Source organism: Nicotiana tabacum, chromosome 5 (genome assembly GCF_000715075.1).
Source record: "Nicotiana tabacum cultivar K326 chromosome 5, ASM71507v2, whole genome shotgun sequence".
Classification (NCBI taxonomy): Eukaryota; Viridiplantae; Streptophyta; class Magnoliopsida; order Solanales; family Solanaceae; genus Nicotiana; species Nicotiana tabacum.
In genome coordinates this window covers 21,143,846-21,162,299 of record NC_134084.1, presented here as the reverse complement: position 1 = coordinate 21,162,299, position 18,454 = coordinate 21,143,846, and the positions used below count along the sequence as shown (strand labels likewise).

The window sequence follows — 18,454 nt, the reverse complement described above, 5'->3', positions numbered from 1 at the left end:
ATCAGTAAAAGGAATATTGATGTGAATTTGTTTTAAAATCTCCAAAAATTTTGCAAATTGGTTGTCAAGCTTATATCTTTTTATTTTTTGTGGAAAGAGAATATTCACAGGGAGAGGAGTCAATTTTTTAATATTTTTTTCTTCTTTTTTCTTGACTTCATTCTTTTGAGATGGTTCAGAGGGTATTTCAACATTCTTACCGTTGTTTACCTGTTGTTTTAACTGGTCTGCATAGGGTTCATCAAGCTCCTTACCTTATCGTAAGGTGATGGCTTTAAGGTACTCTTTTGGGTTTTTCTCTGTATTGCTTGGTAAGGGACCTTGAATCTTTTCTGAAACAAGAGCTGCCAATTGGCTCAACTGTATTTCCAGATTTTTTAGGGATGAATTTTGACTCTCCATCTTTTCATCAGTGACCTTAATATACTTATACAGAAGATCATCAAGACTTGAATGATCATGTTGAGGCCTTTGCTGATAGGGCTCTGCTTGTTGATAAGGTCTAAAGTTTGATTGACCATGGTTTGGATTCTGGTATCCAGGTGGATCCTATATTTGTTGCTTCTGGAAGCTTTGAGAGTTATCTGCACCATTTGGATTGCTCCATTGAAATTCTGGATATTTCTGTGCCATTGGACTTCCAAAAGGATACTGCTTGTAACCGATGACATTGACATGTTCATCATTGTGATTGGTTGCTTGACATTCATGGTTTTGATGATTTCCTCCACTCATGTCACAAACCTCATATTGGCTTGGTTGTTGTGTATTCACCTGAAAAGTTTCAAACTTTTGTGCCAAAGAAATAATTTGTTGTGTTAGTATATTTAAAGCATCAACCTGATTTACTGTACCGGCCTTCTTGATAATTATAAGCTAAGATGGCCATTGGATGGCATTCTCAGAAATTTCATTCAACAATTGGAATGCTTTCTCTATTGTTTTTCCCATTATTGAACCTCCTGCAGCTGCATCTATCATATTTCTAGAAGGGGCCTTTAGCCCGTGATAAAAAATATACAATTGCATATGTTCAGGAATGTCGTGGTGTGGACATTTTCTTAACATTGCTTTTAACCTTTCCCAAGGTTGATAAACTGTCTCTGTGTTAGTCTGCAAGAAATTAGATATGTCTTGTCTTAACTTTGTAGTTTTAGCAGGGGAAAAATATTTGTTTAAAAATTTCTGAGTCATTTGATCCCATGTGGTAATGGAACCTTGTGGCAAACTTTGCAACTAAGCCTTGGCATCTCCTTTTAAAGAGAAAGGAAATAGCCTTAACTTGATAGCTTCAGGAGGTACTCCATTATACTTAGCCGATTCAACAAGTTCCAAAAAGTCAATTAAATGACTGTGTGGATCTTCACTTGCGTCTCCAGTGAAGATGCAAGACTGTTGAATTGTTTGAATTAGGCCAGTCCTGATTTCAAAGTTGTTGGCTGCCACTAGAGGTTTTCTGACACTAGATTCACAGTTGAAGCGGTCAGGTCTAGCATAATCCCTTAGGATTATGTTTGTTGGCCTTGGCGCCACTTCATCAAATTGATACTCTATTTGTACTGGTGGTGGTACTTCGCGTGGTTTGATATTTTCTACTTCCCGATTCTCCATACCTTCACAAGCTATGCTTTGGGAAGATAATGCTTGTCCTTTCCTGCACAATCGAAGAAATCTTTCAAATATCAGGATCGTAATTGACCAACTCTTTTATAGAAGAGCGGGTCATAAACTACTCAAAATTCTAAAAAAAATAAACTGAACTTAACTCCTAAAGTGGTAGTAGTAGTAGTAGTACTTAGAAGAAAATAATTAAAAGAAAGTGATGAATAACAAGGACAACAAAGATGACAAAAATAATAAGCGTTCAAATAAAAATAGTGGTATGACTCTTTTTGAGGATGGATAGTGAGATGACTTTATTAAGGGAATGCGTCTATTTTATGTTTAGGTAATAATAATAGTAGTAGTAGTAGTAGTAGTAGTAGTAGTAGTAGTAGTAGTAGTAGTAGTAGTAGTAGTAGTAGTAGTATATGATAATAGTAATTATATTAGTACTAATTAGCAATAGATGTTATGGAAAAAAATGGTAAACAAAATCAGTTAGTAGTAACAGTAACTAACGATGGAAAATAATAATATAATACTAATATAGAATATAGTTACAAGTAGTACTAGTATTAATAATAGTGGCTGCTATGCTATAATGATGATAAGAAGGATAAATGATAATAACACTTGTATAAGATGTTAGTACTTGTAATAGTAAAAGAATAGTAGTAATATTTAGTAAACATTGATAGCAAAGATAATAATACTAATAGTAAGTTTTCAAATTAGTAACAGAATATTTAGTCTGAAGCATACTTGTGCCAACCCCCGGCAACGACGCCAAAACTTTGACGAGGCCAATGCATATAAGATTTTGCTACTCGTACTTTGTCAAATTCTAGTATAGTTTATGATATCGTCCCACAGAGATTGGAGAATCTAGCTACAAACTTATAATATTCTTACTACTATTTGAGAGAATCAGATTGATGAAGTTTTGTTTGTTGAAAATTTAATTTGCTTAAGTTGAAACAAAATAACTTTCGGAAGATTTATATTTAAAAAGAGTAGGGAATCGTTGAATTCACTCGATAGCATGATAATAATAAAATCTGAGCTTCTACATGTATTTCTCTTAGGAATAACTGTTTATTGCTAATACAATTATATTTTGCTCACTAAGAAATAATCAATTAATAATACTCCGCGAGGTTATGTAAAACAATTGATATATGACTCGTGACGATTAAACTGAAATAATTTTCTTGCCTGAATTGTGCTAAAAGATAGCAAAAACCTCTTGCGATTAATTTTTACTAAAAATCAATAATCTTGGTAACTACAACTCCTCCGTGAGAATTAGAATGGAAGTAAGCAAGATTACAGAATTGGAATGATAGCTTAAAAAGAATTACTCTCATTCTATTATTTTACCCAATAATATAGTATATTAACTTTGCTTCGTGAGAATTACAAAATTGACATACAACTAACTTTGGAGAATAAATATATAGAAGTGATAATAATTAATTAAACTAAAATTCCAGCACAATATAGAAATATAATTAGAAAGTTTCAGGTCAAGCATGTAGTAAAATTGAGATTAATATTTTAACGCTATCGAGCTTCATCAACTATTCCAACAAAAGAGATTACTCCATTATGGAGTATTTAAATCTCACAAAGAAAGAAATTCTTAAAATACTATCAACACTCTTAGAAAATTCAAAGACTACAAGATAAAATGAACTAGATAAAGAGAGAAGTAAAGACCAAAGCTAGAGAAAGGTTTGCTAATCAGGCACGTATGATCCTCATCCTTTCAACACAAACATCCTATTTATAGAAATCAAATCTCATAAGGTGACACGATGCCTCGTGGTTTCTTTTTCCATGATGCGTCATGCTTCTATTGCCATGATGTGTCGTGCTTCTATTGCCATGATGCCTCGCGCTTCTCTTTTATTCCTTTATTTGCTTTATCATGATATTTTTATTTCCTGCAAAATACTATTAAAAAATACAGATAATTGACATATTATATATATATATTGACATATTATATATATATATATATATATATTATTTAAAATAATTTATTTTTAAGTATATAATATATGAATATTTTATAGTCATCATTTAGCTTGCTAGGTATTGGATTTGGCTTATTCGAGGTAAGTAACACATCTAAACTTGGTGCTGAGAGTATGAAATCCCAAATTACATGCTATGTGTTTAGTGTTGAGGTGATGTACAAGCTAGGTGATGGGCTTGTGGGTGTGCACCGTCTGAAATGTGACTTCATTATTTTTGTGGTACAGTGTAGTTACCTGATCTTATCTGTAACCATGTAATCTCTACCTCCTAGAGCTATTGAGTTGTGATCCATGTTAGAAACCATGTCTAGGCTACATGCATATTCTGTTGAGACCCAGTAAGATCATATTGTTGTTGAGTTATTTGTTTAAGTTGCATTTTCATACTTAGTCATGTTTATTCATTTCATATCGTATCTCAGTCTCTGTTGCTATTTCTTGACATATCATATCATCATTTTTGGGCTAGTTTCATGGTATTGTGAGCCCGAGAGACTAGAGAGATTGATGATTGAGTAAGGCCGAGGGCCTGAGTGTGAGTGATATTATGAGATCGGGTTGCACGCCGCAGCATGTTACATTGATTTATGCTTGGATCTGGCTTATTGTGGAGCTTGGGCTGAAGGAGCCCCTCCGGAGTCTGTACATACCCTCAGTGAGCGCGGTTGATTTATATTGAGGGATGGATCTTCCCTGGGCATGGATCTTTCCCGAAGCATTTATATTTGGGATGGATCTTCCATGGGCTACATTGGCCTTATACAATACTGAGTGACTGACTACCAGTTGCTATGTATATACTCGGGATGGATCTTCCTTGGGATGGATTGGCCATATATAGTATTGAGTGACTAAGCATGTTGAGTGGTTGAGCATGATGAGTGGAAAGTGTGAGACAATAAGATTGAGTACTCTAAGAGTGTGAGTACATCAGTTCATCTCTGAGATACATTGCATTTGACATGCACACTTGGCATACATGCATATATAGAGATGCATTTTTCTCATATTGTATAGTATCACGTCATTCATGACTACTCACACATATTGACATATATGCATAGAGATGTATTTTCCTTATGCCATATGAAAATAAAACATTACCCTGTGGAAAGCTTTTTGGGAAAAATTACAGTTTCAAACTTACTCATATTTTTGGAAATTTCGGTAAAAGATTTGGGTTTTCATTGCTATACTTGAAAGACAGATCTATTTTCTGGAATTATGACAGAGCTGAGCATTTTATCTCTGAGTTACTTCTTTCATTACTTTTATTATGTTATTATGAATTATTGTTGGCTATTGGTGTTGGACTCTGACCCTTGTCCTAGCTCGCCACTACTTTCAACCTAAGGTTCGGTTTGTTATTTATTGAGTATATAAAGTCGGTTGTACTCATACTACACTTCTGTACCTTGCATGCAGATGTTGGATGCTAATGTTGTTGTGTTCGACAGGAGCTTGATTTGAAGATGTACCTGCGTTTCGGTTATAGCTGCCTCTTGTTCATGGTAGCCTTAGATTCATAAAAATCTGTTTATGTACATTTCGAACAGATGATGTATTTATTTCATACCAGCTTTGTAAATTCTAATCTTAGAAGCTCATGATTCGTACTACCAGTCCTTGGGGAATGTATAAGATTCAATTTTTTTCTTTTAATTAATTGTCTTAATAAATTTCATTGGAATTGGATAGTTGTTAATTGGCTTACCTAGTGGGTTGAGTTAGATACCATCACGACTGGTTGGATTTTGGGTCATGGGAAGTTGGTATCGGAGCTATATGTTCATAGGTTCTACAAGTCATGAGCAAGTGTCTAGTAGAGTCTTGCAGATCGGTATGATGACGTCCATACCTATCTTCGAGAGGCTACAGGACATTTAGGATAAATTTCCCATCTTTCTTTCCGTATCATGCGGAATTGATTCAGCTTGAAGCGTAACTCTTTGAATTCCTTCCACGCATTCGTATGCACATGTGAGCGCTCGGTATCAGTTGTGCATCGGCGGTTTACGATTCCATGGATGAGGTGCAAGATGTGATGTCTTTGTGCTGATGATAGACTAGTCTGGAGGACTTGAGGCCGGGTTTTGACTTTAGCTTTAGCACGAGGATTTCAGTTATGTGAGAATGTGTTTTTGGACTTATATGTCAGGTATTGTCCCTATGAGTTGAATTCGTGGCTCGATGGGTGGCTGGATGAATACGTGATGAGTATGATGTGATTGCAAGATGTGTTCATATGGTTTGAATATAATGAGAAGAGTTTGTTTGAGATGTAGAAAGGACTATTGGGTGCTTGATTTCTGTCTTTATGTGACGTATAGTCTCAAGTTATGAGTGTATCGGAAGATTTTTCATGATTGTCTAATTGTGGAACAAAGTAGATTTTCATGTCTTTTTGATGGGTTCAGACTCAAGAAGATTAAGTGATTGCGTAGTAGTTGTGGCTGTGAAAGGGTATAAAGAGATGTCAGTTTGAGGCTAAGTAGGTAGGTTATAACCTGAAAGGTAATCTACGGATATATGATCCTAATGATGTTGTGTGGAGGCTTTCTTTTCTACCAATATGTTATATTGTGCGATTTGAGTTGGATCGGTTGTAATAGTTGACCTGACCGTCACGAGGATGAATGCGAGATTTGCAGATGATTTGCGGTATTAGATGGTTTGTGTTACATGAGCTTATGAAGGATTTAGTTGAATCTCACTGCGGTATTATGGCAGTAATGGGGTATGGTTATTGTAAGTTATCAGATATTTTACTCTATGGCTTTGAGCCAAGTGGGGGAGTCTGCTATCGACGAGTTGGTTGCACAGTTATGTGTTGTATTGATTTCGGTTTGAGATATATTTGTGAATCAAATATGAGTTTCTAGGTGGAGATCGAGGATGACTTGAGTAAGGAATTTTTGGGTGCATATTGTATTGCACGTTATGGGTATATGAGAATCATGGAATGGTTTGAATTGTTATTCGTGAGAGATGTAATGCGCATGGAGTATGAATTTACTTGGTTGCTTAGAGGTACGAATTACTTCAGTGGGTGTTATTGTGCTAATAGGGCATAGGTCGTTGGGTCGTTTAGGCGGTGCAATTGAGATTTGAGCATAGTGGATGACTCTCAAGAAGGTTCTAATGGATTCAAGATTTATATATAGCAATTGAGAATTTTTATGATTTATATATGGCTAGAATCTGAGATTTACATTGGATGGTGTCGGGACTTACAATATTTATGGATTATATATTTCAGTATCGGGAAGGTGAAGGAAATGACTGTAGACTCACAGAAGGTCTCTTACGAGTGTGTGTCTCGGTTGTGGTACTTTGGGGTAATTAAGGGGGAATACGGTGACTTATAGGCCTTCGGGTGATGTGATTTTATTCTAGGATCTCGTGGGGTGAGTTTTGGTTAAGGATCGTGGTGTTCTAGCTAGGAGAAGTGTCACCTTGAGAGTAATTTGGAAGGAACTCGGAGAAATAGGACAAGTTGGGTAGTAGGCGAGATCAGCATGGTAATGTGCATGATCAGTTCTTTGGGTACTTATGATGTGGTGAGTCTCTACAGGTGTTTTATGGCAATGATCTTGAGTTTTGGTGACCTGCGTGGCTTGGTTGAGTTAGAGGGATTCGATTCTGATAGCTTGATTATGTGCAAATGGATTACAAAGAGTTCTCGATGTTTTCTATCATAGTTCGAGGTGGATATTTCCTACTGGCATGAGTAACATGTTGCGTATTGGGATTTTCTTCTGGATGAGATCAAATGAAGGGTTTCCAACTGACCGGATATGTATTGTACTTGTGATTCAGAGTTGATTATAAGATTCTCGTACTTTTCCTATGATGGCATGATAGATATGGTGTGTTGTGTGGGATTGAGATTTGCATATGCAAGTCACAGTTCAGTTTTGAAGGGAAGATCATAAATTCTTAGACAACATGGACGGTTTTTGATGTTTAGATGAATGTTATAACTATTTGGTATTGCCTAAGAAGGGTGCGCATCTCAGAAGGTGCACTAAGTTCTGACTTACGGATGCTTCATTAGTATTGCGGTACTCGCCTAGTTGATCAGTTGTTGTTGTTCAGAAATTTTCTAGGTGGCACGGGAGAATTATAAAAGTATTCCTCATGGGATGATCGTGTATGAGAGAGGTGTTAGACATTCAGGCGATGGAGTTGGGACCAGATATGGTGATTCGTGTGTTCTATGGATTTAGAGTCTAGGAGTTCTTAGGAGCAGATTGTTTCATGGTTGTGGACTGTGAAAGTGTGGCCAAAGCTAGTCAGGAGGATGGTTTGTGTCATGGTTAGGTAATTGTGAACCTTCGGAGTGTTATTTATCTATTTATGGATGACCAGAGTTTATTTGGGACCCATTGGTATGCCCAATGAGGATGTGTATTCTACACCGGTTCGGATTGGTTAACTCCGTACTGTTATAGTTGAGGGATGTTCCATTCACTTAGAGTTGAGCTCATTGATGTTCTGATATGTTCTATGAGTTACTCTCTTCTATGGTACGAGGGGTTGTGATTCGTTGGTTATATATACACATGGTGCAGTTCTATTTGGGCCTTATGGCAGAATTTGAGCGAGATGGGTATTAAGGTGTTAAATGATTAATTGCGCATTGATTATGTTCATTCCGGACTATGGCATTGAATTATTTGCTTCTCAATGGTTATGGTCATGCACTTTTGGTACTAGATGTCAAATTGCGTGTGGTTGTTGATTTTGAGCATTGTGACTTGAGGTATTTTATGTGGACCAATGTTTGGATGGGGTCGTGCATTACAGAAAAGTTATGTTGGGATATTATCCTTTGTTTTAGATTCGTGTGTTTTGGTTCTACGGTGTGTGATGGGTTCTTAGCATTGCGTTGTGGTGGTACTTGTTGAGATTGCAGGACGGTTCTCTCATTAGATTCATTTTTCTATGTTTAAGTACGTTTGAATTATTGGGTATTGGTACACGGACTGTACTGTTTGTGGCTCTAGGTAGTATTGGTGTGATATGTTAGTAGAGTAGCTTTTATTTGATAAGATGAGGTCGTCAAACCTAGAATGGGTGCTATCGGATTTGATTGTGGCATATTTAGAAGGATAATATCGGAAGTCGGCTTAGAATTGGCTATAGTTCTAGTCGAAAGGGAGGGAGATCCATGACTTGTTAATCTAATGAATGGTTATGAGTTCTGCGTGTTTCTTTCATCATCGGCAGTGTAGGAAGGTTTTAGAACGAGGTTTTGTTTGATATAAGGTTTATTACCACTACCGAGTTATTTTAAGCAGGTATAGTGACTATACATTTTCCTATGAGTATGTGAGTTATGTGGTATATCATGTGATTGTATCTGTGATTATAGTTATGGCTCGATGTAGCTTGTTCAGACTTATACAGTGTGTAGATTGCGAGGTTCGGGACTTGTAGGAAATTTCGGGTGTTGGATATTGGATTCTGAGGCATACAGGATAAGGTTGAATTAATGATCTTCAATATGTTGTGTTGTCGGGCCTATATGGAATAGGGTGATGTGGGATCACCCCCGGCTATATGCATGGTAAGGTTACACGGCAATTTGATGGCTTAGGAACAACTCTTGGCACGTTCGAGGACGAACGTATGTTTAAGTGGGGGAGAATGTAATGACTCGACCAGTCATTTTGAGCATTTACACTTTACTCGGTAGTTTGGGGGCACGAGTAGCTCTGTATGATATATTAGGACTTGTGTGAAAAATTTGAGTTCATTCCGAATTGATTTGATATCTTTTGGCGCGAGTTTTTCGAAGTCGAAAATTCGAAAATTCATTAAGTTTGATTTGAGGTGTGTTTCGTCGTTTCGATGTTTTATGCGTGATTGAGGCCTCGAGTAGGTCCGTGTTATGTTATGATACTTGTTGGTATGTTCATACGGGGTTCTGAGGGGTTCGGGTGAGTTTCAGATAGGTTTGGGTTGTGTTGACCTCGTTTTTCTTATGTTTCAACGTCGTTCCTCCAAGCATAAATGGTACGACATTGAATAAATGAGCTCTGATTCCTGTTTTGGTTGAAGAATTAGATCAGTATCGTAATTATGGAGCCATATCAAAAAGGATCGTCGAATTTGGACATCGTATGAGGATTTTATGATCATTTTATTAAGAATTGGGTTGCAAGATTTTTCAGATTAATTACGAAATTGCCACTAACTTCATATTTAAAAATCTATACTATTTTCAAATAATGAAACCAACATATCTCCTTCAGTATAAGGTCAAATTTAGTGATTCAAAAGCCTAACTTTGAATGAAATTTCATAAGGAATCCATTGGAGGCATCAAAAGCAAGTTTCGGGATTGTTTGGCATACAAAACGAGGCAGAACAACTGGATAAAAATACTTAATATCGAAGGTTTGTTCATTTGGTCGTATTTTAAGTTGGAGAGCTCGGATTTGGATAATTTTTGGAAGAAATTTTCACCATATGGATTGGGCTAAATTTTCTATACTCGATTTTGGTTATATTTCATGAATACATCTTCGTTTTTGGCATTTAATTGATGATTTCAAAGTAAAATTTGGGGATTTTATCTAAAATTTCATAAAGTGAATTTTGAGTTCTTAACATCGATTCGGAGTTGAATTTGAGTGAAACTAATATGATTGGACTCGTAATTGAATGGATTGTTGAATTTTGTGAGTTTTTTTGGATTCCGAGGCACGGGCCCGGATTTTACTTTTTGGTCGATTTCTGGATTTTGATTAAAGATTTGACCTTTATCGATTGAGTTTGTTTCCTTTGGCATTATTTGATGTATTTGAGTTTCTTTTGACCAGTTTCGAGCCGTTCGGAGGTCGGTACGCGCGGGATGACATTTTTAGAGCATCGTTTGGCTTGCTGGGTATTAGATTTGGCTTGTTCGAGGTAAGTAACACTTCTAAACTTGGTGATGAGGGTATAAAACCCCAAATTATGTGTTATGTGTTTGGTGTTAAGGTGGCACACATGATAGGTGATGGGCATGTGGGCATGCACTGTGTGAATTGTGACTCCGTTATTTCTGTGGTACTGTCTAGTTATCTGATCTTATCTGTAACCATGAAATCTCTACGTCCTAGAGCTATTGAGTTGTGATCCGTGTTAGAAACCATGTGTAGGAAACCTGCTTATTATGTTGAAATCCACTAAGGTCATATTGTTGTTGAGTTATTTGTTTAAATTGCAATTTCATATTCAGTCATGTTTATTTATTTCATATCATATCTCAGTCTCTGTTGCTATTTTTTGACACATCATATCATCATTTTGGGGATAGTTTCATGGCGTTGTGAGCCCGAGAGACTAGAGAGATTGATAACTGAGTGAGGTCGAGGGCTTGAGTGTGAGTGATATTATGGGATCGGGTTGCATGTCACATCATATTATATTCATTTATGCTTGGATCTGGCTTATTATGGCGATTGGGCTGAAGGAGTCCCTCCAGAGTCTGTACACACCTCTAGTGAGTGTGGTTGATTTATAGTGAGGAATGGATCTTCTCTGGGCATGGATCTTGCCCGAAGCATTTATATTAGGGGATGGATATTCCCCGGGCTACATTGGCCTTATACAGTACTAAGTGACTGACTGTCAGTTGCTATGTATATACTCGAGATGGATCTTTCTTGGGCTGGATTGGCCATATACAGTACTGAATTATTGAGCATGTTGAGTGGTTGAGCATGATGAGTGGAAAGGGTGAGACAATGAGATTGAGTACTTTAAAATTATGAGTACATGAGTTCATCTTTGAGATACATTGCATTTGACATGCATAGAGATGTATTTTTCTCATGTTGTATGGTATCACGTTATTTATGACTTCTCACACATATTGACATAGAGGTATAGAGATGTATTTTTCTCATGCCATTTGAAAATGAAATATTTACTCATGAAAAAATATTTTGGGAAAATTTACAATTTCAAACTTACTCATATTTTCGGCGATTTCAGTAAAAAATTTGGGTTTTCACTGATATACTTGAAAGGCGGATCTATTTTTTGGAACTTTGAAATAGCTGAGCATTTTATCTCTGAGTTACTTCTTTCATTACTTTTATTATGTTATTATGAATTGTTGTTGGCTATTGGTGTTGGACCCTGACCCTTATCCCAGCTCGTCACTACTTTCAATCTAAAGTTAGGTTTGTTACTTATTGAGTACATGAAGTCGGTTGTACTCATATTACACTTCTGCACCTTGCATGCAGATGTTAGTTGTTGATGTTGTTGTGTTCGACGAGAACTGGATTTGAAGATCTACCTGCATTTCGGTTATAGCTGCATGTTGTTCATGGTAGTTTTAGATTCATAAAAATCTGTTTATGTACATTTCGAACAGATGATTTATTTGTTTCATACCAGCTTTGTAAATTTTAATCGTAGAAGCTCATGATTTGTACTATCAGTAATTGAGGAATGTATAAGATTCAGAATTTTCTTTTAATTAATTGTCTTATTAAATTTTATTGGAAATTGGATAGTTGTTAATTGGCCTACCTAGTGAGTTGGGTTAGGTGCCATCACGACTAGTTGGATTTTTGGTCGTGACCTAATTTTTATAATTTATTTTTTTATTTTAACATAAAAATTTATGTTATTCTATGATTGTTAAGTACAATTTAAATCTCTTTACTATTAAAATATGATGAATATTTTACAAGAATTGCCTAGAAAAATATGAGATTTATGATTTTCATTTTTGGTATTTTCAAATTTATCTAATTCTGCATTTACTTTTGGGATATAATCTATTTACTGAAGATTTTATTTTTCTTATTCTGATTGGTGGAATTCCCTGATTGAAAATATTATTTTACTTATGCAAATTTATTTTTAACATAGAAAAAAAAAGATGTAGTTCCCTAGTGAAAATATTATTTTTACTTATAATGTTAATAGTAAAGGTGTGACTCCTTTAAAATATAAATTATTTGGTTCTTGATGTATGAGATATAATTTTCATACAATAACATACCCAGTAAAATTTCACAAGTAGGGTCTAGGAAAGATATGTAATTTTCATATTTGCAAATAAAAATACCTATTAATTACCCGAATAAACTTAAAAAAAAATAACGGAACAAACGTTCCGAACAAACTCTATATTAGTTATTACAAGGTGTACATTAAAGTAAATTAAGATACCCGCCACCTTCAAACCCTGAATCCGCCTTTGCTTAGGAGTATTTGTTGTACTTTCCAGTGAAAAAATTAAGGTTAATATGATTAATTTTATTATTAACCAATGCTAAAAGGTGGATAATACAATTTCCATCGCATGTCCAATTTCAGCGATCAAGCAATGCAATTTCTGCTCTTATTTTTGTTTCTTCAATAAAAAGATAAATCTATTTATCTAGCGAGAACCAATTTTACGTGTTGCAGCAAAAAAAAAAAAAACTTTACGTAAGAGGTAACAAATAAAACCTCGATAACAAAACTCTATTCAATCATGATTCATATATCGTAACTATAAGGCAACTCAATATTCTCAATTATGATTCAACTAGCCAGGGGCAGATTTACCTTAGCCCAAGCGGCATCACATGACACCGCTTTGTCAAAAAAATTTACTAATTATTTGTATGTAATTCAAATGATGAACCTAAAAATAGGTAAAAATAAATAAAGTGACATCACTTATCACAAAGAGCTTTATAGTATAAACGGTTAGAGGCTGAAGAATTCTATGTGAGATTGCAAGTTCGAGCTTCCACATTTTTAATTTTTTTTTATGTTTTATTACTTTTATGCCTCATCTAAAAAGTATCCTAAGTCATAACTAAAGTGACCACCACAATACAATTTTTATATCGGAGGGACACTGCTGCTTCCTTCAGTTGTATTTTTTTTATTGGTATTTTTTAAAATATGATATTGTTTTTTTCTTCACGTCTAATATTGATATCACTTACGAAAATTCGTGCGTACGCCACTGCAACTAGTGAACTTGCAGCGCCTCGTGCGGTTATAAAAGCCATCAGTAAAATCATTTGTTAATCTAATTGATGAGATAGAAGAGATAAAATTCTTCATGTCTATGCATATAAAAATATTATTATTTTAATTTAAATTACTGTTTAAAATACGACTCATGATGTAACTAAAGTCCCGTCACAGGGAACTCCTATTGACTGCTAATCTCATAGGTCACGCAATTTCTTTTACTTAAAGTCACCCAAGAAAGATATCGGATGCTTCTCTTGTAACCTGCTTAATGACTAATGAGGCATGTTATTAGCACGTCCATGTTATATTTTTCACTGCACCACATGCTTAAAATACATATTAAGTTTTTTAGGGTGAAAATCATCCCCAAAGTTTGCTATAAAAATCAAACTCCCTCCCGTAGTATTCAACAATAGACATCTTCCCCCCTTTTATCACCATTCGGCCATTGACCGATAGCTTTAAAATAATTGACCGATAACTAGAAGGGCAAAATGTAATTTCACTCTACTTCGCTCATTCGAGTGCCCTAATTATTAATTGCGTGGTGTTGTCTCTCTAAATTTCCCAGCGATACTATCTACACATGATCAATAACCAACTATTCTCATCATCACTCTCGCAAAATCTTCTGAGTCAAGGTAAGTAATATGGACAAGCTACTACTTTGTCATGTGTTTTGCCTTTTCAATTACCAATTATCGGACATGTTCTTTCTCTCACTTTTTAAAAAAAATTGTTTCACTAAACTTTAATATCCAATAATAGGGGCATAGGTGCAATGTAGCCTTTGCTTACAAGACAGTAAAGAATCCCTACAAATAATCAATATAAAATTTAACACTTGATTTGAATTGTATACTATGCCAAAAGCATGTGGAAATAAGGGAGCATATGTTGCTGAATGTGAATTCTCTAAGTCCTTATGGAATAAATTACAACAGTGGTTGCAAAGAAAGGAGCAGGCTACACAAACCTGGGAACACCACCTTGCTTGGGCTATCCAAAGTGCCAGAGGTAAATCACAGCAAGCATAAATATTCAAAATGGTATATGTTGAATGTGTCTATGCTATATGGATGGAGAGGAATCAAAGGATCTTTTATAAGAAGTCTCGCAACCGGGAGGCAATCGTGCGAGAAATTGTCTATATTTGTAATGTGAGAGCAGCAATGAGGATTAAGTCCTTGATACAAAGTTTTATATTCTAAGTCCAGCTTAGACACTGGTTTGTATAGGTCAGAGTTACTCTTAGTATGCTTTTAGATAGCTAGTTGTGTTTTTTGTTTTTGTTAGAGGATGTTACGCACCGTATAGGGGTGGGGTCGATTAAATGGAGGCTAACGTCTGGAGTCTTGTGTGATAGGAAGGTGCCTTCGGAACTTAAAGGTAAGTTCTATAGAGCAGTGGTTAGATCGACCATGTTGTATGGTGCAGAGTGTTGGCCAATAAAGAATTCTCATATCTAGAAGATGAAAGTTGCAGAAATGAGGATGCTAAGATGGATGTGCGGGTACACTAGGCTGGATAAGATTAGGAATGAATATATCCGGGTGAAGGTGGATGTGCCTCCTATGGAAGACAAGATGCGGGAAGCTAGGCTTAGATGGTTCGGGCACATGCGGAGGAGAAGCCTGGATGCCCCGGTAAGGAGGTGTGAACGGTTGCGCTTGACGGGTATGAGAAAAGGTAGAGGGCGGCCTAAGAAATATTGGGGAGAGGTGATCAGGCAGGACGTGGTGCGGCTGCAGATTTTCGAGGACATAGCCCTTGATAGAAAGTTGTGGAGGTCGAGCATTAGGGTTGCAAGTTATGAGATATGAGGCTAGTCTGATAGTGTTTTGTTTTAGGCTGCTAGTGGCTCCAGTTGTGTCCTTAGTACTTCATTAGGGTTGTAAGTTAGGTTGTAGGAAGCTAGTCTGGTAGTGTTTTGTCGTAGGATGTTAGTGGCTCTTGTTGTGTCCATATTATTCCATTGCGTCTGTAGTACTATGCCATTGTTATTGCTTTTCTCTCTATTTTCTGGTTATTACGTTGCTGGTGTTATCTTTTGGTGTTATCTTTTTGGATTCCTTTGTTGTTACTGTTATACTGTCTCGTTCTATCTTCTTGTGTCGAGGGTCTATGGGAAACATCCTCTCTACTTCTCCGGAGTAGGGGTAAGGTATGCGTACACACTACCCTCATCAGACCCCACTTGTGAAATTTCACTGGGCTGTTGATGTTGTTGTTAGCTATGACTTTGTAAAAATTCAAAGGTGATTAATACAAAAGTTAGTTACCAAGAAAAAATATTGGGGAATAATTAAATGAATGTACTCAAATAGAAAGAACAAATAAATAGTATTTTAAGAAAGTAATAGTAGATAGATAAAACACCTTGAAAGCATATCAATCTCAAGAGAAATGCATATGACAAGTTTCTACCTTTTAGTGAACACCTGTTCCATTAGTTCCAGCATTGTAGGGTATTTTAAGAAATTCTTGAAGCAAATTGTAGGGTACGCTTCCAAAAACTAATTGTTTGATTTATGTAAGGTAATATTTTAATCGCTTCCTAAATATTAGTATTTTTTATCTAATTTAATAAGATAAGATTTAATGACCAAAATTTTAGTTGATTTTAAGGTCCTAAATTATAGAAAAATAATTAAATTACAACTTTGTCCAATATGAAATTTGATTTTAAGGGGTAAAAAAATCGAACAATATTTCGCTAAAGTCCTTTGTGCTTTTAATATATAGTATAAATATAAATATAGATAGATAAATTATTCTAAACTTGGCTAAAGGAGCTAACCTGTACAGTTCAATCATTTACAAGTTAAGCCACGATCTTAATTTAATACTATCATTATTCTATCTATTTTGTTAAACTATTTATAAGTTTAGCAAGAGGTGCTAAGCTTGTATATGTTGTCCGTACGTTTAACCATGACGAGTTAAACAACACCAATCCGATGTGTACAGAATACATACAACAATATAATGGCAATCCTAAGTCCTAAGTCTATATCTTATTTCTTCCTTAAAATAGGAAGGTCGAGATATTTATATGTAAATATCCAATAAATGATATGATGATGTAAAAAAATATACCGCCAAGGATACTTAGAACTTAAACTCATACGGTGAAGGTTTAGTAAGAAGAAAATATCTATATTTGCAACAATAACCTGAATGTGATACTTGTAATAAGGTCTGGGCACCCATGTGAAGCGCTTTAATTAGGCTTTCAATCTTGGTTTCCAATTAGCCAAACTCTAAATACATACAAGAGCATAGTTCTATATATCTCACGTTGTCATTGTCCTCGCTTTTTAGCAAAGGCATCAAGTCCCTCACCAGAAAGCCACTATATATAGCTTCCAAGCCACCAGTGGCAACACTAATAATGGTCGAGAAAATCAGTTTAAACACTCAATCTCCGGTAGAGTTTGCCTTGGCACGAAATCTGACATGTCAAACTTGTGTATAAAATGACAATATATTACCACTATATATACTTAGGTCTTTAATACCACTGAGGCTTCAATCTCGACCAATCTTTTCAAATCAGATAATCCCTGTCCTCCTTTTCATATTGATGGAGGAAAAATATTGTTGGAAGAATGAGTGTGGTGACTAAGTGATCAAAAGAAGAGCAAGGATTATTAGATTTGAAAACATTGGTAGAGTGGAACTCTCGGCGCGATTAAAGAAAATCAAAACAGATTTTGTGGCAAGACAACTCTACCGGGAATTTGGGTGCTGAAAATGATTTTTCGGCCATTAATGGAAGTATGGGAAACTGTAGGGGCTTTCATCTATATATGTTGTTATGGGTTCTAAGTGTATGACAATAGTTGGCGACTATAAATAAACTTGTTGCGTTGGTATAGTAATGTTGTGTTCTTTTGCAACTACCCCTATTCTAATAAGAGAAATCTAAAGGTCCCTACATAAAATTAGGTGGCCAAACTGATGGGACAAAGCTTTAAATTAACAGTGAACTGCCATGTGAGCTCTATGCTGCAAAAGAACGAACTACCTACTTTTATCATAGCAGTAAGTACAAGGGATATATTGTGATTCCGGGAAAATTTTAATTACTAGCCATTCAAGTAATGATTCCTTGCACAAAGGTCATTATTCTAATTTGTCACTTAAACGGCATCTAATTAAACCTTGATTTCCAACTATGTACCAGCCCGGGCTGGGCCGGGTTTCAATCGGTCTGGGCTGGTCAGGAAACGGGCTGACCCGGCCCGTTTAACACCCTTACCTGTTGCACATGAAGGAACCCAAGACAATAATAAAGATAGTGATCAAGATCAAAATGATCATCATGGTGTAGATATTATGGATGTTCCAATTGAAGAAATTGTGATTAATCAACAACCAATTCCTGCTCAGGTAACTAATTCGAATATTCCTGAAACCTCTCTTAGAAGATCTACAAGGGAGAAGCAAAAATCCAGGCGCTATCCTCCTGATGAGTATGTATTTTTGATTGGCATGGGAGAATCTGAAAATTATGATGAAGCCATGCAAGATACTCACAAAGATCAGTGGATAGAAGTCATGGAAGATGAGATGAAGTCATATCATGAGAATGACACATATGAGTTAGTGAAATTGCCGAAGGGTAAGAGAGCTTTATCAAACAAATGGATATTCAGAGTAAAGCAAGATAAACATACCTCTGCGCCTAGGTATAAGGTGGGGTTAGTTGTAAAGGTTTTGGTTTGAAGAAGGGCATTGACTTGATGAAATTTTCTCCTCTGTTGTGAAGACGTCTTCTATTCATGTGGTCCTAAGCTTAGCTGCGAGTCTAGATTTAG

The 18,454-nt window shown here is 35.8% G+C and overlaps 1 non-coding gene across 1 annotated transcript; it reads left to right on the top strand.

Moving 5' to 3' along the window:
- Window positions 1–1,039: 1,039 nt before the first annotated feature.
- On the top strand, window positions 1,040–1,146 carry LOC142181356 (small nucleolar RNA R71). Its single transcript, XR_012710023.1, has one exon. It is a non-coding gene; the product is annotated as a small nucleolar RNA R71 (small nucleolar RNA).
- Window positions 1,147–18,454: the final 17,308 nt, after the last annotated feature.